Source organism: Podarcis gaigeae (genome assembly GCF_964106915.1).
Source record: "Podarcis gaigeae genome assembly, chromosome: 4".
NCBI classification, from domain to species: domain Eukaryota; kingdom Metazoa; phylum Chordata; class Lepidosauria; order Squamata; family Lacertidae; genus Podarcis; species Podarcis gaigeae.
In genome coordinates, this window is record NC_139677.1 from 3,522,088 (window position 1) to 3,544,696 (window position 22,609).

The 22,609-nt window shown below is 42.1% G+C and overlaps 2 long non-coding RNA genes across 2 annotated transcripts; one reads left to right on the top strand and one right to left on the bottom strand.

The window, feature by feature from the left end:
* Nucleotides 1-12,427: 12,427 nt before the first annotated feature.
* On the bottom strand, nucleotides 12,428-13,644 carry LOC310844122. Its single transcript, XR_014563958.1, has 2 exons — nucleotides 13,284-13,644; nucleotides 12,428-12,552 (listed from the first exon to the last, which is right to left on the bottom strand). It is a non-coding gene; the product is annotated as an uncharacterized lncRNA (long non-coding RNA).
* Nucleotides 12,550-13,984, top strand: LOC310844135. The gene is made up of 2 exons (XR_014563973.1): nucleotides 12,550-13,168; nucleotides 13,638-13,984. It is a non-coding gene; the product is annotated as an uncharacterized lncRNA (long non-coding RNA).
* Nucleotides 13,985-22,609: the final 8,625 nt, after the last annotated feature.

The following is a 22,609-nucleotide window of genomic DNA, read 5'->3' on the forward strand; positions in this document are numbered from 1 at the left end:
TAGATCTAGGCAAGCAGCAAAAAACTGTAAGTTCTGTATAGACCTGTTAGATCACTTGGATCATCTGGGGAAATTCTACTCTAGACGCCAAGCCCTACAGACTGTTATAGAGTGTGCTGACCTGAAAAAAGGCATTTTCTGTGGGATGCCCTTCCATCTGCCAGACATGAAGCAGCTGCCATCAGTTGCTTCAGATGTCTTGGGAAGACTGATCTTTTTGCCCAGGTGCCCTCTGACTCATCAGACCCTGTTTTCTGTGCGTGATCCCCTGATTCTCTGTTTATTTGCCTTTGTATACTGCTTTATTGGTCTGAGGTTGTACTTTAGTTTTAATGGATGTTGCTTTTATGTTGTACATTGCATACACTGCTTAGAGATTTTTGAAATATTTAGACATTTAGAAATGTTTCAAAACAAACAAACAAACAAAAACTGCAGGTTTATTGAATACACTTTGAAGCTCGATAGATGGTGGGTGCACTGTGTTCTGCCTCATGGGTCATGCATAGTACAGGCCTGGCCTGAATGAATGGTTGCTTGCCAATCACATACAATGGTAAATAGAATTCCACCAGTGAATCAATGACTGCACATAGTCTAGGAGCTCCTCATCATGGAGAGGCTCTCTTATCGATCAATGAAATGATGGGCCACACTAATCCTACAGATTTCCTTCTAAAGTACATGCTATTTCTGATTGTACAGAAGCTAATAAGGCACTTACTAGCCACTTACTTCCAAGGTTGCCAGTAAACCTTGAAACTTTACTTCAGTTTGCTTACTGGACACTTCCGTTCCAGTCTAAATTGTACTGACTAGAGACCCGGCACTGGAAGACTAAAGGTGAAATCCTATGCAAGTTTAGGTGGGAGTCAGTGTGCAGATGGACATGAGTTGGCATGCATAGAATTGTACTGTAAGTATATTCATAAAGTGTAATAAAATACACTGCTTTAACATTCAGCCTATTAATTTAATAAATGCTGTAACTTTAAATTGGTTGCAAAAATATTTTTTAATTTGTATCCTGCCCTTTGTCCCCAAGAAGCCATGCATTATTAAAATACTGCTCTAAAATGACTTTAGAAAGTATCACTTCACATTCCTGAAGGATGGCCATGTTATTTTCTAGTAACAAAAAAACAACACCAAAGAGTTCTATGGCACCTTAAACACTTATGTATTTACTGTAGCATAAGCTTTTGTAGGTCAAACCCTCCTTCATCTGATGAATGAACTATTTTCCTCCATTGAGAAATGTCTCGAGCTAGACGGATACAGAGTGAGGCCAGAATGCCATGAAATGCAAAAGGGATCATTGGCTGCCACATTTCTAAGTAGAGCATAGAGTGACCCATTAAAAATGATAGTCATCGGTTGCAATACTACTTTGAATGCCTCATACAACATCCAGAGTTGGGCATTACCTATATGATGAAATAGGCTTCCAAGTTTGATTATGTCATAATTGAATATAATCAAATTTGCTGGAAATTTTTAGTTCAGCAATTTCACTCTGGAGCCTCTCTGATGCCTTTCATTGAAGAATGGTGAACTCAGCTACCTGTGAAATATTTGCCTACTACTGTGATTGTTGCCATTTTCTGCGACAGGTATATTATTTTGTAGAATGCACTAGCTGGGATGATGTCCTGCTGATGATACATTATGACAGCATTTTTTAAACTTCTGATAGCTGGGTACACTTTCTTTTGAAATAAAATTGGAGGTAGGTTTCATTTTTACACAAAGATTTCATACACAGTGGAGTGAATCATGCATTGAGACACCGCGGACAGCCTTCCTGTGAGGGTGAGTAAATAAAGGAATGAGCTTCAGAAAAAAATGCAATGATACTGTTGTACAGGGATGGGGAACATCAGGCCCAGAGGTTGAATGTGGCCCTCCAGGCTGTTGGAGGAACTGGACATGGAGAAAGGGCTTCATTTCCTTTATGAGCATAAATTACCCCAGGGATGAGATAAGCTAACAGGTGCATGGTCAGCCACTAAACTATTTTGGACCTTAAGCTGACTGGAACTGTAGGCAATGGCGGCTTCGTGGGCACATCACTTGCAATTCCCATTGCAGGCCTCCCTATCTGACTCTTGGGACTACCCAAGTAACACACCCTTCCCCCAAGCTGCAGTCCTGGCTGGTCCTGTGCTGCATCTTCCTACAGTGCCTGGATTGTGGCTATGAACTCTCATAATCCTATTCCCTAGATGGAGGTTTGAGAGTGGTATTCATCAGGCCACACCCATTTTGTCATGCTTGCAACTGGAAGAATGCCCACTAGGCAATGTGGCCTTTGTACACGGCGCTGCTGAAAGGTCTGCTACTGCCAGAACTGCACGAGAAGAGGCTTTTTAGTTAAGTAATAAGGCAAAGCGATACAGAGTAGGCAAGAAGGGTAGGCCCCATGGCCAATCATAGGCCTACCAAAAAATCCCTACTCATTTCCCAAAACAGGTTCCCCCCACATCCCAAGAGAGCAAAGCAAAAGCTGTGTGCCCCATCCCAGTCAAAACAGGAGGGAAGGACAAACCCATCCACAGCGCCAGGCTCAGGGAGCGACACTGAAAAATAAATCAAAAGTTTTGCGTTGAAGCATTAGTAATTTGTGTTAGGAAAGGCTCTGTGTCATGGATAGAATATAACTTCTATTCAGCTGATAGATTTATCTAGTATTGCAGTATTTTAATAAGCAAGTACATGGAGGGTAAATGTCAGCCTGCGTGATCCCTCTGACTAGCAGATGCTGTTCAATGGGACGGCGGGGGGCAGGCAGGAGGCGAGTTAAAGAACTGCCAAATACTATGAAGGCCAAATTAGAACAAATGTTTGTCAAGCAAAAAGGGCAACTTGTCGTCTGATGGAAGGAATTTAATTAGAAAAGTCACAGAGAGGCTGCCTCAAAAGTACTAGTCCCATTTTCCTTAGATAAGCTAATGAAGCTCATTGAACTCTGCAAAGAATTGCTGAACCAGTAATATAGAGAAAAGGAATCCAGGGGAAGAAAATGCTGCAACAAACCCTTAGAAATGAGAAAGATCTATTGTTTACACCACTCTAGCTCACAACACAAAGTTATAATTGCATATTTACCCACTGATTCCTCTTCTGTTTAAACAAACCAGAAGCAAATGAATGATCACAGGAGAAATACTATAAGTTTCTCTTTGCAATACATTCAAAATTTAAATTTTATGTAATACATGCTAAGTCACCTACATGGTACATTATTTACCCAGTTTGTATTCTAATTCCTTCAAAGATCCCTGACTCCAACAGCAGCCATAACAGAAACCTATTAAAGAACATCATGCTTTGAATTAGCCAGGGACAAACAAAATTAGTGGGAAAATGGCAATGTAAAGCATGCTCAGACAGGCATAAACCTAACATACTACCGCAACATGCTTTTTCCATTGGGCTGTCCTTCTTAACACTTTGGAGCTTCAACTAATGCAGAGCACTGCGGCCTGCTACATGCCAGGGGTGTGCAGCCCAGGGGAGAATTTCAGTGTTTGGAACAGCTGCCCCTAGCATTATGCATTGCATTGAAGTTGCTGGTGGTGACCTATGAAGCCCTAAAGAGTGTGGGTAAATAAACGTTTGCCACTGTGCTCCACTATGGAAAACACCCACCCACACTGCCACCAGGAATGCTCTCTGAAGCAGAGCTATTGTCGCAAGAAGCTTTGCAGGATCAACAAGGCTATGAACAGCTCAGTAGCTGTATAAGGTCAGACAGGACCTTCTTAGCTTCCCTCATCCCACTTAACTGAAAGCTACAGCCCACCTCTGGCCACAAAGTTTAGACCAAGGACTTCCATGGTTTGCAACCATCTCCTGGCTGAAGAGCTAGCAACATTTGGGTATAGTACCAGATGCTCTCTGGCCATGAATACAGTGTCCCCTAAAATTCCTTGGAGGGTATGTTAAAGTCTAATGATAGATTTACTCTGGTTTCTGGTATGCTTGTTTTTGCTTGTTTGTTTTTACATCTGACAAAGCATCTTGACAAGCTTAAAAGGTAAAGGTAAAGAACCCCTGACAGTTAAGTCCAGTCCCAGACAACTCTGGGGTTGCGGCTCTCATCTCGCTTTACTGGCCGAGGGAACAGAAGTTTTGTCTACAGACAGTTTTTCCAGGTCATGTGGCCGGCATGACTAAGCCGCTTCTGGTGAAACCAGAGCAGCGCACGGAAACACCGTTTACCTTTCCGCTGGAGCAGTACCTATTTATCCACTTGGACTTGGATATGCTTTCGAACTGCTAGGTTGGCAGGAGCTGGGACCAAGCAACGGGAGCTCACCCCGTTGCAGGGATTCGAACCCTGACCTTCTGATTGGCAGGCCCTAGGATCTGTGGTTTAGACCACAGCGCCACCTGCATCCAAGCTTACTTTGTGCCATTGAATGCAGTGGAACTAGCTTCTGGGTCAGTAGGTGTAAGTTACTCAAGTCCCATCTGCACAGTACAGTTCAAGCAGCACCACTTTAAACAGTCATAAGAATGCCAGAAGAGCTGCTGGGTCAGGCCAGGGTCCTGTTCCCACAGTGTGAAGCCTGTGAGAAGCCTCAAAGAGGATTCAAGCACTGAGCCCTGTCTCCTCTTGTGGTTTCCAGCAACTGGTATGCAGAAGCACTGCTGTTTCTAACCATTATTACTTACTTCCCCCAAAGAATCCTGGGAAATATAGTTTGGTAAGGGTGCAGAGAGTTGTTAGGAGGCCCATATTCTCCCTCGGAAGTACAATTCCAAGAAAGGTTTAATGATCAAACCCGTTCCCCCGGGAACTCTGGGAATTGTAGTTCTCTGATCAGAACGGGGTCTCCTAACATCTCTCAGTGAGCTGCACAAACAGCAGTTCCAGGATTCTTCCTGGGGTGCCATGACTGTTTAAAAGGGTGCAGCGCTGCTTCCAATGCCTGGTGTAGATGGCGTCTGTCTGAACTAACTGGCACAAATGAGCATTAAACCACTTTAAATCTACCTTAGAGTGGCATAGCAACTCGAGAAGAAATCAGTTGATATTTCCAGTATATCTAATCTGAGGGCATTATTTACGCTGGTCAAAAACAAATTTGTTATGTGCATTTTTTCAGTTGATTTAGGATGAATCTGATGTGCTGAATCCAAAAATCACATTGGTTTTGCTCAATCAGGTCAAGTTTTTGAGCTATGGACACGTCTTTTTTTATGTTTTTCTTCACATGTACGCTTGTGTGGAGCATTTTAGAAGAAGTTGGTGGGGGTAAAATGCCATGTTGAATAATTGTTTTGATTGGAAATGATTATTTTAATGACAATAAGTATTCAGGTCCAATAGTTCTGGGTGATTATGTCGAAAAGGGATCAGTTTGAAATCATAAAACCTCCATTTTTTCTCAGAAGAGAAGGACTTGGTGTACTCTGCAGATATTGCGCAGCTTCTGCTCAAGCTTGTAGTGCCACAGTACAAACCCAAAGATTGGAGACTGTTCATTGACAGCAGCAAGCGATCACTGAAATGTGTTCTGCTACACAACGGCAACCAGTTTGCCTCTATACCCCTGGCTCACTCGAGTACACTGAAGGAGAACTATGAAGCGATGAAGTATGTGCTGGAGAAAATTGGTTATGATCAGCATAAGTGGTTTATTTGTGTTGACCTGAAGATGGTGAACTTTTTGTTGGGACAACAGTCTGGCTTCACCAAGTACCCATGTTTTCTGTGCATGTGGGACCATGCTCAGCATTACACGAAGAAGGACTGCCCTGTGTGGGAGGAATTGGTGCCTTGCAGAAAAAGGAACGTCATCAACGACTCTCTGGTGGACAGAGACAGAATACTCTTCCCACCGCTGCACATCAAGCTCGGCTTAATCAAGCAGTTCACCAAGGCTCTGGACAAGGATGGTGACTGCTTCATTTACTTGTGCCAGGCTTTTCCAGGATTGACCATGGAGAAATTGAAAGCTGGCATCTTTGACGGTCCTCAGATCCGTCTGCTAATCAGAGATCCAGAGTTCGGAAACTCAATGAACGAAGTGGAACTGGAAGCGTGGAAGGCATTTGTTCTGGTAGTGAAGAACTTTCTGGGCAACAATAAGGCCAGAAACTACGCAGAACTTGTCAACAACATGCTGACTGCTTTCAGAAACCTGGGCTGCAACATGAGCGTCAAGATGCACTACCTATTTTCACATATGTACCGGTTTCCTGAGAACCTGGGTTCAATGAGTGACGAGCAGGGGAAGAGATTCCATCAGGACATGAAAGAGATGGAGACCAGGTATCAGGGTCGCTGGGATGCAGTCATGATGGCTGACTACTGTTGGACTCCGAAGAGAGACCTCCGTGCTGCTGAGCATTCCAGGAGTTCCAAGAAACAGAAGTTCAAGCCCTGAAGTTTGAAAAATGGTGAAGCAACATGCAATTTACGTGTACTTACCATTATCAATGCCCACCATTCAGTTTACAGTAAACCTGACCTGATGGAGAGAAACGGGTGTCATTTCCTGATTCAGCAGCGCAAAAATACCCTAAATCAGTTGTAGAAATCTAGACAACATTCAAAAAGTAAAAAATTGTTGCCCATTAATTTATTAGGAGAATTCCTATCAGGCCTTTTTGTTATCAGTGCACAAAGCTGCTCACATAAATGTTAAAAACAAGTTAAAGGAATCCAATAAAGCAAACATTATAGCATAAGTAAAACAATCCAATTAAAAGACAGAGTTAGGCTTAGAAAAAATCAACCCAACCGAACAAAAATCCACCAGCTAACCAAATTAATAAGTCAAGGCAGGCTTGAGTCATGTATTCCAATGAACATAAGCACTTCAATAAACCAACTTATTTACTACTACTACTACTATTACCCTGCCTTTTACCTGACTCAAGGCTGCTGACAGATAAAATAAGAACAGCTAAAACATTATGGGGTAGGAAACAATAATTTTAGAAAAGGGTTTACTGCTTCCATTTTGTCCCATAAAATTTATAGAACTAATATTTAAGGGCTGCCTAGGTGGTAGGGCTGTGTGGGTGTTTTGAAATCAATATCGGGGAGGGAGCTGGCAGTTTTACTTGGGACCCCAACAGCCACACAAAGAGGGACTGTTTAAGCCTTTCCTTCCCATTTGCACTAAAGAGGACATGGTTTTCTTTGGGTTTCATTGTGTGAAACAAGGGCTATTTATTTATGATATTAAACCACGTGTTTCACCCTTCTAATGTAAAATTGTGAAGGGTTTTTTTTCTTCTTCACACAGATATGTTAAAAACCCTGAGCACAATAAAAATACTCTGTATGTGTAAATTTAACCTAGGGGCATGTCAGAGGTGGGGCCAGAAAGGGGGAACTTAAGGTGGATCTTAAGTCCCTCTCACTTGGTCACATGACTTGACAACATGGGGGGTGTAATTCAAATACTCTCTTAAAGGCTTGCCTGCCTCTTCCAAAGGGTCTCAGGGCTAGACAGATAAAAGGAGGCCAGTGGCAGCCACAGGGGGCCCTGGCATTCGCCCCACTTGGCAGGCCACATGTCTGGTGCTTTGGGCTCCTGCCCTTGATGTGGGGTTGGGCCTGACTCTGAAAGCTTTTGTTATCTTTCAAAACACGCAAACTTTATTTTTCTGTGTATTTTTTGTACATCCTAAATCTTCCTCTTCACAGCAACTAGAAATTTTTGTTTTGAAAATTCATCAGGTTTACCAATTTCACCCTGTAACATGTTATGAACTCCCATCAGGATCAATGGTAATGTTGCTCATCGCTTCACCCTTTGCTCAGCCATCCCAAATGCACCAAAATCACACTTATTCTCTTAAACTCCAGTCAGAGGAGAAAAAATAAAACGACCTTCTTGTCATGTATACTATCTAGCCCATATACCAAGCTTATTACTCACCACAAGAAATCATTCTTGTGTAGTAGCTCATCTTGGCCTTCCTTATTGCTGCATCCTCTCACCAAAGGGACATGCTCATCCAGCAGTGCCACACCAGGAACTGCCTGCAATCATCCCTTATAGTTGGTGCCTCAGCATTCAAAACATCCTGTTTAACAAAGTCTAGGAACACCTATTCCCAGGTTGCCTCTCTGCTGCAGCAGAAATTGAGCACTTGACTCAATGAGCAGCAAGAGGCGAGTCCCTTCCTACTGCCGTCATCCATGCCACGTGGAGCATGCAGACATCTTGTACAGTTTGCTGTGCTCTAAAATGTGTGCTAAAAAGATCCATCCAACCAACCAACCGCAGTAACTCTGCTTACTAGGTCACCAGTTCACTGCAGTAGAAATGGAGGGTGTGGGTGCAAGATGCTCCATGAGAGGCTGTAGATGTTTCTTCCCCATAGGTGTGGCTCACCTGCTGCTGCCTTTGCCGGCCTCTATGGAAATCATGAAACCCCCTTTCTTGTCAATGGAGCTTCCACAGAGAAGCATCTTAGCCAGTGTGGTGTAGTGGTTAAGAGCGGTAGACTCGTAATCTGGTGAACCGGGTTCGCGTCTCCGCTCCTCCACATGCAGCTGCTGGGTGACCTTGGGCCAGTCCCACTTCTCTGAAGTCTCTCAGCCCCACTCACCTCACAGAGTGTTTGTTGTGGGGGAGGAAGGGAAAGGAGATTGTTAGCCGCTTTGAGACTCCTGAAGGGGAGTGAAAGGCAGGATATCAAATCCAAACTCTTCTTCTTCTCCTTCTATAGCTTTAACTTCTGCTCTGTGCCATAAAAGTTAGCTTCTCTGTGGCTGGAGTTAGAATTTTATTGTGTACATTTCTTATCACAACTTTGCAATAATTGCTTTGCATTTTAATATGGGCGAAGATAAGGTACCTGTGGCTACTTGCAATTAACTTAATTAATATCTTGCATTTTCAATTATTTACAATACCGATTGTCTGCAGTTACTTAAATCCACTGCCTCCTCCTCTTTTTTCATTTCACGTGCAGGGTGAGAGTTTGCAATGAGCCTTCAGGAGTTCTTTATGCTTCAATGAAATATACCTATAATTTTCCTTTTTTTAAACTTTTAGATATATATAAAAAATGAAAGTCAAACTAGACGAATGTAGCATGTGATAAATTGCTATACTTTTCATTACTAAGGAATGTGTGCTATTTTCTCCACTATATATTTAGCTGGTTTTGGCTTTGAACTTTTGCACTTCAATCAAAGTGTAATTTTGAAGAGAATTGTTTCTTATCTTTTAAAGGTAGCTCAGCTAAGATTCTTTTCCACTAGAACTAAATACATAAAATTGTATGTCAGGGCCTTGCTGGGCTGCCCTCTCTGAAAAGCCCCTATCACTCACCTAGAGGGAATGGCATCTCCTGCAGTGGGGGAAGGAAGTCAGAGGAACAGAGGTAACCCACCCTCATATCACACTGGTAGCTGCTGAAATATTAAATGAACCAATGTTCTATATCTGTTAAGAAGAACTAAGCCTATTTCAAGGCAAGAGAAGAAAATTTCAAGGGCATCAGACTAGGCAAGATAGCACCACTGCAACTTCCCTCAAGTCTGGCAGAGCAGTCCAGAACCTTTTGAGCTACTGGGTTCATTTCACTTCCCACTTGCCACCACCTGCAGAGTGACACCAGCATTGCCCACTACCAGAACTCCCCCTTCTGGCTGCAAACAGGCAGGCAAGGAAAAGTGACACTGGTGGGAGCACCAGAGACACCAACCACAGGAAAGCCCCCAAATGGCCAGTGTTTTATGACCCAAGTCTTACCATCAGTGCCAGTGGTGCCAACTTGAATAAAATTCATGCAAGCCTTGCCCCACAGAATTGATCACAAGACACAGTGCATGTACATTATTTGAATGGCAATGCTCATTAACTCTCTTTTTTTTGGGGGGGGGCTCTCAAAAAGGAGTTGGATCCTACCAAAACATGAACACAAAATGGCAGAAAGTAGCTAGCCTTCACAGACACAAGCACAGAAAGCACTCCATATCATCTCAAATACAGCTGCTAGTTGTCAGTTACAGAGAACTGAGCTGATGGCCTGAGAACTGTTTTGGATCTGCCGCTCTACCACTCTCACCCTGATTGAAGAGAGTGGTGGCCCTGCCTAGCCAAGTGGAAATGGCAGCAGGTGCGTTGAAGGCCCAGAAAAGCCCTTTCTCCAACCCCACTTTCATCCTATCAGTTCCCTGCAGTCATCATGTTTGAGATGACAGCTCAGCTGAGCCCAGGGTGAGAGAGAGGTTGTCCCCCCTGCACCCTCTCTCCTACCCCCCGCCCCCAAACAGCAACTGGACTCTATCTGGAGCACAGTCAGTCTTCCTAGATACATCACCTCACCAGGATAGATTATTCAAATTGGTACCAAGGGAGTAGATGTAGAGAACATGCTGTGTCATGAATAAAGTTATTACATATTCTGGTGGTGGTGGTTGTTCATAATTTTAATTTATTACCCATCCTTCACCCTCAGGTTCCAATTCAAAATACAACATGAAAAACCATTTTAAAAACAGACAATTATTTTAAAATGCTATCACTTAAAAACAGAACGGGTCCTTAAAAGATATAGAAAACTGGTTTTGCCTGACAAGGTTAAGATTCATAAGGCTTTCAAGAATCATATTGTCAGAAAAGCAGTGTTTAATGTCTGGATAAAATACAAAGACTTATTGGAAAATAAAACTCCAAGGTGGCTTTCACCATTGGAAGCTAAGGCCCGGAAAAGACTCAATATGGAGGCCAAATGGCCAAAGTATTGGGAAATATTAGAAAAGGATGGAGACAATTGGAAATTGCAGAGTCAGGAGAAAATGAAAGACAAAGTCCGAGATTGGTTACATTACGCTCAGATCAAAGAAGTTTTTAAACTTGACAAAAAGTTAGGTTTCCAGGTGGAAAAATCGAAGTTAGAAACAGAACTGTTAGAGCCTAAGACTAAGATACTTTCAAGAATGTATAACTTGCTGTTAAAATGGAACACACAAGATGAGACGGTTAAATCGGCCATGATAAAGTGGGCACAGGACATTGGGTATAATATTATGTTTGAGGACTGGGAAAAGCTGTGGACTACTGGATTGAATTTTACTGCATGTAATGCTTTGAAAGAAAATGTAATGAAAATGATATATAGATGGTACATGACCCCAGTCAAACTCGCAAAAATATACCACTTGTCTGATAACAAATGTTGGAAATGTAAGGAAAATGAAGGAACGTTCTTTCACCTTTGGTGGACTTGCCCTAAAGTGAAGGCCTTCTGGGAAATGATATATAATGAGCTGAAAAAGGTATTTAAGTATACCTTTCTTAAGAAACCAGAGGCCTTCCTTATGGGCATTGTCGGCCAAGGGGTGTTAAAGAAGGATCAGACATTTTTTATGTACGCAACAACAGCAGCAAGGATACTCGTCGCTAAGCATTGGAAAACTCAAGATTTACCCACTCTGGAAGAATGGCAGATGCAACTGATAGACTACATGGAACTGGCCGAGATGACTGGCAGAATCCGAGACCTGGGAGAGGAGACGGTAGAAGAAGACTGGAAAAAATTCAAGATTTATTTGCAAAAATACTGTAAATTGTATGAATGTTAAGCAGGATGCTTGATCAGAAATAATTTGGCACCATTAAAATAGAGGAAGTGAATTATGAAAAGAAGGTAAATTTAAAGAAAATAAATTTTTAGATAATAATTAGGTTAAGTTCAATTTTTTAAGAAGTGGAATAAATGTATCTAAAATTCGAGATATGATATTGAAAGTTAGATAGTAAGGATGGAGATAAGGTGATAAATTGCTGGTTAAATTTTTTTACAATCTAGAACGCAGGAGCGGGAGATGTGAGGAAGTCCAAAGGAGATAAGAAAATATGTTATGACATGTAATATTTTTGTTTGTTTATTTATATTGTAATCAAAAAACTCTTAATAAAAATGCTTATAAAAAAAAAGAAAACTGGTTTTGCCTCAGATAGCTTCCTTCTTCTGCCCCACCCAGGTAGTGTAACCAGTGTTCCTTTAACTCTGAACTTACAAACTCTGCTTCCAACAGGGTCTCTCGGAACATTCGGTGCCCTCACTATTTTTTTGTATCCTGCTCCTTGTTTGTGAAGGGCAATGATCTCTTCTCTTACCTTCTCGGACCATTCTCTTGACTTAACCATATTTCTAACATTTCAAAATTTGACACTCAGCAAACCCCTGGCCAGTTCAGGTATTTCATTGTTGCAGCTCAAGCGCAACTATTGAAGCCCTTGATTAGTTGCATCAGGTATGCTTGAGACAACACTTGTGGTATCTGTGCTGTTGTGAGGGATTCTGTTCAGCAGGTTGAATAATAGTGAGACTAGGGAAGCCAGTATAAGTTGCATTTTCAGCTGAATTTGGGGAAACCACTTGAAGCATCAATTATGTTGAGATATTTCAATTGACAGTCTGTAAATTTTGATAATAAACCTGATTTGCTATAGGGGTTTAATAATTTTGATTGCAACTGTCTATCCCAGGTCTCAAAGGCCATGATAAGGAGGTGCATCTTCAGCATTTGCCGAAAACTTTAGAATGAAGACTCCAGGCACAATTCTGTGGGGCAGAAGTTCTATAATTTAGGAGCTGCCACAGAGGATGCCTTCTCCTAGGTCACCATCCCCTGAGCTTTGGAGGATGGGGGAACTACCAAGAAGGCCCCCTCTACTAATCCTAACACCTGAGAGGGTCTGTAGGAATGGAGGCTGTCTTTCAGATAGCTGGGGACTGAGTCGTTTTAAGGATTTAAACTCCAATGTGAGTACCTTGAATTGAGCTCAGAAACAAACCAACAACCAACACAGCTGTTTTAAAACAGGGATTATATGGGATCCAAATTGTTGTGGGAAGTTTGGCATCAAAATGAACCACAGCTAGTAATCTGGCCACTGCATTTTGGACCAATTGAAGTTTCCAAGTCATCTTCAAGTGTAGCCCCCGGCAGAGCACATAACAATAATGCAGTCTGGAAGGTACCAGAGCATGGAGTGCAGTAGCCAAGTCATTTTTTTCCAACAAGGGGCCTTAGCTGGAAAAAGGCACTCCCAGCTACCATGGCCACCTGAGCCTTCATTGGCAGTGTTGAACCCAGGAGCACCCTCATGCTGCGCACATGCTCCTTCCAGGGAAGCACAACCCTCTCTAGGACTGGCCATCTCCTCATCTCCCGGATGTGAGAGTGCAGGATATATAAGACCTTTGTTATGTCTAATCCCACCTATTGATGTCTGTTCTCTTCATTTTCTCACTGCTACCTAGGACCACCCAGCCCAAAAGATCTTACTTACACTGTGAAGTTACAGGCATATTGCTTTCAGTTTTGCAACATCTGAGGTTTGGTTTGAAGGTCTCATAAGACTGTGGGAGAAAGGCATGGCCCACACTTATATTTAGCTACAGGCAGAGCAATCAGGCAGGCTAATCTACACTTGAATAAAGGAGCAGACTGGCTGTTGGCTCTTTCAGTGAGTCAGGAAGGTATTTTGATGTCATCCCTGACTGGCCATATGGCTGGCATGTTTTTCACATCCTGTGAGATGTTCCGTCTTTTGGGTTGGCCTTTAACTGTGATACGTCAACTGACTGGCTGTGGCCATTTTGTTCATGTCTTGCTTTCTTCTTGTGTCGTGTCTTTTTGCCAGAAGGTAGACAGCAGGAAATACCGGTGGCAGCATGAGTATGGGAAGGTGCCCAGAAACATCACCTTGGCTGACAAGGGTGCTAGCAGGACACTCGAAAGTCTGGAAGAACTGGAACTGAAGGTGGCCCAACGTGATAAAATCTACCTAACAAGAAGTTATGTCTTCCTGCTATGTGAACCTGTAACTTACAATTGCAGTTTCTAGAGGGAGCCAAGTCATGCCAGCAGGCCATCTCAGTTAGTTGACCAGGCCAGCTGTGGGACTAATCCATGAAGAGCTGGCATCCCACGCAGTCTCTCATCATATCTGCCTTGAAGTTTAAAAAATTGTAGTCCTCGTTCAACCCACTTACTTGTGTCTTGCCTCTCTATTTCTGGCTCTGGGTGCTGTGCACTTTTTACCAGCTAGCCTGAAGACAGCAGTCTATTTATTTCAGAACACTGCAGATGTACTCCAAGAGATAAGCCATCTGTCAGCTATGACAGGCCACATGAAAATGTATTAAGAATAAAATGGGCTTTAATTTTTTTCCTTGACTAAATATTGACATCTATCATTACTAAATGCACTTTTAATAGCCCAGGACTTTTCTTGCCATCCAGTAATCTCATTGATTTTTGCTATACGCCTTAAACCAAATTAGAAAGCAGAAGTCCAGGAACTTGTTAAAGAAGGCAGGAAATATTTCTTCTGGCTGAAGGTGCACTGAATATTCTCTAGGTTTGGCATTCACTTTCAAATTAGCATATTTGAAGCAGTCAGTTAAATTACAGGCAGCGGGGGGGGGGGTATTCACCTTTTTTATGTTTTTCAGCACCTTTTAGATTTTCTGTATCTGCTTCATGGCATCACTTTCCTTCCTTTTCTTTGCTTTCTTTGCTCTTGGCCTCATTGCCCAGAGAGCTGTTTAATCCTATTGTCTGTGAAGTCGCTTGGGATTTTGTCCATGAGTATCTATTACAACATCAACCAGATGTAGCATTATGACACAGTCATAACAGATATATCTACATGATGTCATCAACCTAGTCACATGGGTGACCTCAGCCCATTTGGATCAAATGGCATCATAGAATAGAATACAATCATAGAATCATAGAGTTGGAAGAGACCACCAGGGCCATCGAGTCCAACCCCCTGCCAAGCAGGAAACACCATCAGAGCACTCCTGACATATGGCTGTCAAGCCTCTGCTTAAAGACCTCCAAAGAAGGAGACTCCACCACACTCCTTGGCAGCAAATTCCACTGTCGAACAGCTCTTACTGTCAGGAAGTTCTTCCTAATGTTTAGGTGGCATCTTCTTTCTTGTAGTTTGGATCCATTGCTCCGTGTCCGCTTCTCTGGAGCAGCAGAAAACAACCTTTCTCCCTCCTCTATGTGATATCCTTTTATATATTTGAACATGGCTATCATATCACACAGCAAGTCAGTTCTGAGCATCAGCAACTGCCCACGGCTGACTCTGAGACAATCTGTCAAGGTGGAGAGAAGACACTTAACTGACATAATCAACTCTAAGCTATTATATAAACCTGCTTAATTTTATACTGTATCATTTACATTGTATATGCATGGAATGCTTCTTGGGGTGGGGATATATGGGAATTGTTTCTTATAAGTACTTTCAGACACTGAAAAATTAAAGTTTTTAAAAATAGCAAAGAAGAAGCAGAAAAAGTGGTGTAGAGAAGTCTAACAAATGCATGCTTACATGCTGAAAGGTGGGATAGATTTTTTGATTTATACACAAAAAGAAAACTGGCATGAGGTAAGACTTCACTCAGCCTTATCTGTGATCAAAGGAGGGGAAATCTACCAAAATTTAAGTTATGGCAAAGCATATGAAAGCACAGAGAGATTGTATAGGCTGTGAAGTCCTCCTTTTGCTTCCTAATTACTGGTGTTACGCTTGTAATAGCAGCATCTGTGCACACTCAACACTCCTTCTGGACTAATGAATTTTAATTGATGGCATTTTGCATGGCTCTTGGTGGAACATCCCGCCCCCACTTGCAGAGGTGGCTGTGACCTTCTGCTCCCGTTTCCTAAGCGAGTGGCCTGTCTTCTGGGGATCTCATAAGGTCAGGTGGTCAACAAGAGGTGACGAATCCTTGGACCTGCTGACCACCAATATCTTTTCAGCTGAGATGAAGCCAGATTGCTAAACAGCTTAGTGTTTCCCTCCTCCTCCTTTCCACCCAAATGTTTTATGCTCTGGGTTTAATGATGGCCTTTCTTTTGAGAAATGTTTCCTTAGAACTGAAAGGAAGGCATCATCAGGCATTTCTTTTGAGGCTTTCTGATTGGTCATTTTGAATCTAGCCTCTTCCTGAGGTTTTTCAAATTATTTTTCTTTAAATGTGATGTGTAATTATTTCAGGTCCGCTCAGGAGCCCCTTTATATCAGTGAAAAAATGGCACCTGAGTACAAAAGAGCTAAGGAACATGATTGCGTATACAAGGGAGTGAAAGAAAATTGGTGTGTCTGGATGAAATTCTTTTTAGTTCTATAAATGTGTTAGATTTTTATTCAGAAAAAGGAAAGGGCCAGGGAGAACAATATTTTTTCTATGCCCACTCACTTCTGTAGATGTGATGATGAGACAGTGCAATGAGAAAAAGTACATAGCTTTATAGAGAAGCTTGCATTGATGGTACTCTCTGCCCTTTTACTAGGGATTTAATAGGAAGAAAATAATTTGCAAATGCAACAGCAGTAGTGCTTTAGATTACTGGAAGAAAGTCCCCAATCTGGAAAACCATAGCTCTTAAAACATCCAATACATCAGAGGCAGCGCACTTCATAGAAATGATGCTGCACTCAGTGTCTGGTTTATAGGCAGACAGGAAATTGGCCACCCCCTGCCGGCTAATTAACAAAGCAGCTTTGTCATTAGTTTTAAAGACAGCCACTTGCCTGCTTCCCTGCCTGTCTGCCCACCCAAAGGGAGCAATCACCAAGTTCTAATGAGAATGTGTTAATTGTGAGTGATGTCTCAGACTTGTAATAGTCTGCGGTCTTGTGTCATTAAAACACACAGACACACACAAGTGTACCTTGCTCAAAGCAGCAACCCAGCAAGCTTTTTAAAGGAAGACTAAAGGAATGGTTTCAGCAGAATCAAGGCTTGCTAGTCAACTCATTTGCAATATGTGTAGCTCCTATGCATTGTTCTTTATCTATTAGTAGCAGTGGTAGTTATTGTAGTTGTCATTTGATTTCTACCCCAAACACTATAAAACAGCTTCTACTCCACATCCACAGCAGGAGCTGTAACTCTCCAACAGTTTGATTTCACCCCCAAAGGCATATGCCTTGATTGATTCCCAAGACAGACAGATGTCAGCAATACCCTTCCAATACTCTTCCATGTGGCCAACATGTTTCCACCTATTTCCCCCCCTGGGGATGCCAACTCTGTCTTTGTCTCCATCAAAGGTGAGTGAGGGATCTTCTCTACCTGCTATATCTTCACTCCGCCACCAAACAAAAGCTGTGTCTGACATGGTGATTTCGTGGTAATTCAAAAACAAAATCACATGGTTGCCACAGCTAGACAAGTTAAGGGACAGTGAGGGCAAAAGAGGTTGGGAAAAGTGAAGGCAAAGAAGCAGCAATTTGGCAATTTGGCAAAATGAGCCTTTTTGAAGTTAACTCAGAAGGGCAGAGTATGCTAATTGCTAGGAAAATGTTGAATTAAGTGAATATTTTGTGCAGCCGTTTTGGCTGATGAGCATTTGTGTACTTTGCAATGCTTTTCATTTCAAAAAAATTAAAGCATTGCTTTTTGTCCTGGACCAGAAGGCCTTTTCTTTTCGGTCCAAGAGTCTGACTTGAAATGTCAGAGATTTAGCATTCTTTTAAAGGTCTCTAGAAGAAAGGCTAAAAGATCAATGTGTGGGAACAAAACCAAGGGGCAGGCTACCTTTTGTGCCACATGAATGCTTTAGCAATTAAGTCCATCCACAGACATCGTGGCCGCAGACCAGAAATTGTCAGCTGCAGAATCCTTTAATGGGAGACCTGAGTGGGAGATGTATTCATGCCCTGGCTCTCAGCATGTGGATCTGTTGGCGCCAGAGTCTGCGTCTCACTCCCGAACCCTCTGCCACCAAACTCCAAACAGGATCTGAGAACCTTCCCCCAAAGAATCTCCCACAGCCTGAAACCCCACTGCCTAAAAAACCCAGTGGCTGCATTAAAAGGTACCAGTATTCTATTGGCAAGGCAGGGCAGACTGCAGCTTCCTTGGGCTCTTGCCCCTTCCCTTTCTTCCTCAAACCACATCCCTCCTCCCTCAGGGCCCCACACCTGTACAGGGATAGAAATCTTGACCAATATGGCAACCCCCTTTGGCCAGAGGAAAATATATATACATTTGAATTTGTTGGGGGTAAATCTACTTATTTTGTATGCCTCAGCTCAGCTCCAAAGGATTCATTGCAGTATACTAATGCTATTTATAGGCAGATTATATTAATAGACTGAATTTTCTATAGATTGCACAAACTATTGAGAAACTATTCTCAGTTTTGCCTGTTTCTGTTTACTCAGTTCTCCACTTCAGTGTTTTCACAGTCAAGAAATGTGTATGTTAGGTGATAGAATCCATCCTTTACTGTCATTTCCAAATATCTTTGGGTGGGGGAGGTACTTTGAATAAACATAACTTACTTCAGTTCTCCACAAGGATTTTCTGCTTCACCTGCTGTGCTGAGATATTAGCAGGTAATCTAGGACTGGCCTAACAATACCTTATTATCATGTTGAACCAAATAGAAAAGCACTAATGTAAGCCAAAGACAGAATAGCAAACGAAAGGCTGCCCTATTAAAGTAAATACTGTTTTTTAAAAAATAAATTCAATTTCTCAAAAAAAAGCCTTTCATAATCATTTAACTGTAGTTCATCTCTATATTAAGCAAGTGTGCATATTGTGTACAAAAATGGCACAGGAAGGTCCACATTGTAGAGCTTATATGCCAAGGTAACAAGGTTGTTACATACATGACCCATATAAATAGACACAGCATAATCAATCAGAAAAAAATCAAAGAAGAGGAATCATCTTTGATATGCCATGCATATTCAACACAGTACATGTGGAGATGTAATGCTGTGAGCACTGTTAAAAAGGAGCTTTGGATGAAAAGTTGAAAGCATGCAGTCCTACCATAAGGCAGTGCAGCCTCTCCTGTCCCCACAGTGCTCTTGTGGTTACAAAATGAGGAGGGGGAGGACCATGCATGCCACAGGGAGTATCTTGGAGGTATACAGAAAATGCACATATCAAAAGTACAACCGTCAGAACCAATGTTACTCCGTCTCCTGTCATTGGAAACTTTGTGTAGAAATGTGTTGCCCCCTCCATTGTTTCAACGTATCCAGAAAAAGTTCATGTCTCTTAATTTCTTTGCCTCAAAGTGAATTTCTGTCAGAGGTGGAACTTCACCTGCAGTCTTATAAACTTTCTGATTTAACTCAATGAGGCTTAATTCTGAGTAGGCGTTTGTAGGATTGCACTCCTGCACAATATATTTCAGAGGTGGCATTCCTGTCCATTAATGTTACACTAACAACTAACAAACAAAGTTTGTGTAACATAGCCTAATATGGGCAGGAGTGGGTTTATGCCACAATGTTCACTGCCATATATGTCTACTCTGACATAAGCCCCACTGAATTCCACAGGGCTTATTCCCTGACCCTGGTTAGTATGTACAGGATTGCAGCCTAAATTGGCTGCTCTTAAGGTGCTACGGAGTATTTTTAAGGGGGAAAGAATATCTTCACCCCACCCTACCCTTCTTTTCAACAGTGTGGAGTAAGGGTATTAAGTGGGCTGGGATCTGGGAGAGAAGCTTACTGAGTGCCCTTGGGCTAGTCACTGTCTCTGAGCGTAACCTGCCTCACAGGGTTACTGCTAATATAAATTGGGGATGGGAAGAAACCTGGGCTCCTTGGAGGAAAGCTGAGAGCTAACAAACAGACCCCCCCCCCCCAGATTGAGGCTACACTCCTACATATGTTACCCAGGAGTAAGCCTCATTGACTACAGTGCGACCTACTTCTGAGTAAGCACGCACAGGATTGGACAGTAATGGGGAAGTTTCCAGTTTGGCGATTGTTTTTGAGGGTGGGGAGTAAATATAGCAAGTGCCCCCCTATATACCCCCACAATCCCTCCCTCCCTCACCCACCCTATCCCACTTCCATCCTGCTCCATTTTTCTTAGCTGCTTCTTCTCCCCATTCCCAACTATGTGAGGTAAAGGCTGAGGGAGGAGGGAAGAAGCATAAAAGATCCCAGCTGACCTGTCAGCTCCTCAACATCACAGAGAGAAGAGAGTCTGTCTTGCATAGCTATTGCCTTATCTTGCTGATACGTACCACAATGGATCAGGGCATCTGGATCTGCCCGCCTGATCCACCACGTTCCATCCTTCACTGAGCTCTATCTTGTCCAATCAGAATCCCTCTTTCAGCTTCTAGCCTCTGTCCCTTGAGTCTCAGAACCTTGACAAGCTGAGGTGCGGTGGAGCATTAAGCATCAACCATCAACAAAATAAACTCTTTTATTATTCCTTTCCCCCATTTTATAAGCCAGGTGTCTGGATCACATTTTTATTGTCACAGGAGTCTCCAGAAGTGAATGGCTGACCCCATTCAGCTGCCTAGAGTTCACTGCCCCTATCTAAATACATACTCTGTAACTACACTGCAATGTACCTGCTCACCTATTTGCACAACTAGCTCTTTGGAGAGAAAATATGTGGTCATTAGGAATGAGAATAGATGGACACACCATGGATCCATCCATAGCCAATTCATATTTGTACCTGAAATTTCCCCTTTCCTATTAGACCATTGTGTGCTCAACTTCACGTTCTGCCTCAGACTGCTTGTCTGTGAAAGAGGGTTGCATGAAGAGCAATTGATGAAGCACTGAACAAAAATGAAGAAAGAGAGCTCTTGAAATCACTCATTGATTTTTAACTATTCATTTCCTTTGGTTTCAAGGCTACAAAAATGTGTGGCATTGTAAAAGCCACAACTGCTTTACATTTTGAATTGCAAAAATTCACTTAGAGGCTGAAAAGGTTTGATTTCTTAATTTCACATATTCAAAAACTGAATAGAAATACCCTGGCGCACACTCTCAAGCAATTGTGGCTGCTGGGTCGAGAAAAGAAAGGATAAAAAGACAGTTACAAATACATTTAGAATGTATTATGTATTCATTTGTACATCAGTACCACAAAGTTATCAATCTCAATTGTAAATCTCTTTAGGGCAGGAAAATAATTACTCAAGTCACTAGCATCAAAAGTGATTTGCTCAAGTAACAACAGTGCAAGCAAAACTAAATCAATAGCAGTTTGTGGTACATTTGCTTAATGAGAATTAAATAATAGTCCATACTGAATCTGGGGTGCAGGATGAGAGTCTGCTTTAGTCACCTCTACTATGTCTCATATTCTGTTTCGGGGGGCAGAAACGACTATTAACTCTAAGGCTGTTGTGGAGGGTTCCAAATTTGATCAGAGCAGTAAAACCAATTCCCCTTTTTCATTGCCACAAATGTTGAGAGACCCAGCTATGGCTCCCACACACAACGACCCTTTTCTCCTTGGTCATGTTTAAATGTGTGTGTATGTGTTTGTGCGTGTGTCTTCAAAGACCTTTTATCCATTATAAGTAGTAATATCATTCATTAGGTATCTATAAATGTTTTATGTGCTGCACAGAGCTAAGAACATCTCATGTTCTTGTTTCTAGATTGCCTTATAAAATATTATTTCCTAAAAAGCTCAAGTCCATGAGAATTTGGCTGAGCAAACATATTGATTTCTTCCTGCAAGGAAGTACTTTAGTATGCCATTAAACCATGTTTATATGGTGCAATAAATAAATAAATAAGTTGGGATTGTTTGTTTTTAACAGAGAGTAATAGATCACTATGCTGTCCATGGCAGAGAGGAATAACTAGCTTGGAGCACTCCTAAAGCAACATTAATACTGGTCTCCAGATGACAACCCAATGATCACAGAATCATAGAATTGTAGAATTGAAAGGGCCTCTTAGTCCAACCCCTGAAATGTAGGAATCTCAACAACGCATCTATGACAGATGGTCATCCAACCTCTGCTTTAAAACATCCAGTGAAAGAGAGTCCACCACCTCCCAAGGGAGTCCGTTCCACTGTCAAACAGCTCTTGCCGTCAGAAAGTTCTTCCTGATGTTTATTTAATTGGATTCTCCTTCCTTAATTGGATTCTCTTCCTGCCTGGTTCGGGTCCTCTTTCCGGAGCAAGAAAAAGCAAGCTTGCTCCCTCTTCCATGCAATAGCCCTTTAGAGAACTGAAGATGGCTGTCATATCTCCTCTCAATGTCCTCTTTTGCTGGCTAAACATACCCAGCTCCCTCAACCATTCCTCATAAGATCTTTGATCATCTTGGTTGCTTTCCTCTGCACATAATCCAGCTTGTCAATGTCCTTCTTAAATTGTGGTGCCTAGAACAGGAAACAAGACTCCAAGGCAGAATAAAGTGGTACTATGACTTCCATTGACTGGGACACTATACTTCTGTTAATGCAGTTTAGAATAGCATTCACTTTTTTTTGCTGCTGCTACTGCATCACACTATGGACTCACATTAAGCTTGTAGTCTACCCATAGATCCTTTCCACATGTACTACTGGCAAACCAGGAGTCTCCTGCCTTATATTTGTAAAGCTGTTTCTTCCTGCCTAAGTGTAGAACCTGAAATTTGTCCCTATTGAATTTTATTTTGTTAGTTTGGGCTCAATACTACAATCTGTTAAGGTAATCTTGAAACCCAATTTGGTGTCATTTGCATCCATTCCATCATCCAAGTTGTTTATAAAGTTGTTTATAAAGATATTGAACAACGGTGAGCCCAGGAAAGAATGTCACTTGTCACTTGTTTTCCAGGATGATGAGGAA